Source organism: Cyprinodon variegatus, unplaced genomic scaffold, assembly GCF_000732505.1.
Source record: "Cyprinodon variegatus isolate N-32 unplaced genomic scaffold, C_variegatus-1.0 Scaffold257, whole genome shotgun sequence".
Taxonomy (NCBI): domain Eukaryota; kingdom Metazoa; phylum Chordata; class Actinopteri; order Cyprinodontiformes; family Cyprinodontidae; genus Cyprinodon; species Cyprinodon variegatus.
Genome location: NW_015150710.1, coordinates 781867 through 783156, shown reverse-complemented (window position 1 = coordinate 783156; position 1290 = coordinate 781867).

Genomic DNA, 1290 nt, shown 5'->3' with positions numbered 1-1290 from the left:
CATGGTTCAGCCCCTCGCGCAAAATTCCAGTTTGCGAGCGCAAATTACTGCACGCAAAATTGGATCTTGATAAATCCGGCCCAGAGTGTATACAAAACAAAACTTTGTTTGGAAAGCTCTCATGACATTTCCATTTTCTTAAATTGCAGCAGTGATCAAAAGTAAACATTGCGGTAGAAAGAACGTACAAAAAAACCCATTGATATGGTCAGTTTGATGCAGAGACTGTGCCATGATTTGTCATGATGAGTTTTTCCAACATTAAGCTGTCTGATGGCAGAATCTGCTGGTCCTGCATCGAATGCTGCAAAGCGTCTTCCGGGGGGGAAACAGGAAGAACAGTCCATGGTGGACATGTGAGGGATCATTGATGATGTCACGGGGATGAAATGTCTTTAATGGAGGGAAGAGGAGCCCCCATGATCCTCTCTGCTGTTCTCACCTCCTTCCAGTCTGAGGAGCTGCAGCCTCCACACCACCCAGTGAGACAGCTGGTCAGAATGCTCTCTATAGTGCTTCTGGAGAAGGTGGAGAGGATGGATGGAAAGATTACTAAAAAATTGTAATTGAGTAAAACTATCTTTACTTTGCCTAAATTCTACTCAGAGTGAAAGTAAAATTACCCATCTCAAAATTTACTCAAGTAAAAGTAAAAAATTACTTCATTTAAAATGCAATTTGAGTAAAAGTTACTTAGTTACTTTGAGTTATTTAATGCATAAAAGGATGAGTCATGAATCGAATTGAGCACAAGGAGTTTTAATCGATTTCAGGGCGTATTTCAGTGGAAATCCACACCTGCAAAAGATCAGCTGGTCTAAAGAACAAACTTCCTCACAGCACAACGACAGTCACAACCTGAACCATAAAGTGCAAATTATTTTTCATTCCAACAACACCATGATAACTAACTTACCGCCACATTTTTTCGTAAATTGGATGTTGATGTTTTGAAAGCCGAAAGCTCCGTTTTCCTGGGCAGGAATATGTTGCCCTGCATTATCACATTGTTCCCTTTTGTGCATTTGAAAACAAATAATCCTTCCAAATATGGCCAAAGGGTTTTTCTGGCGTTCGCCTCCAGAATATGTTTCCTCTTCAGGCCTTTCCTCATCCATACTCCCTAAGTTGTGATTAGCAACTGCCATCTTCCGAAGCGCAGCACTGGATTATGGGTAAATGCAAGGCAGGGCCACATTTCATTTTTTCACCATCAGTATTTTTTTTTTACTCAGTAACGTGAGGGGGTTTTAAATATAGCAAAGTAAAACTACTTAGGTTAAAATTTAC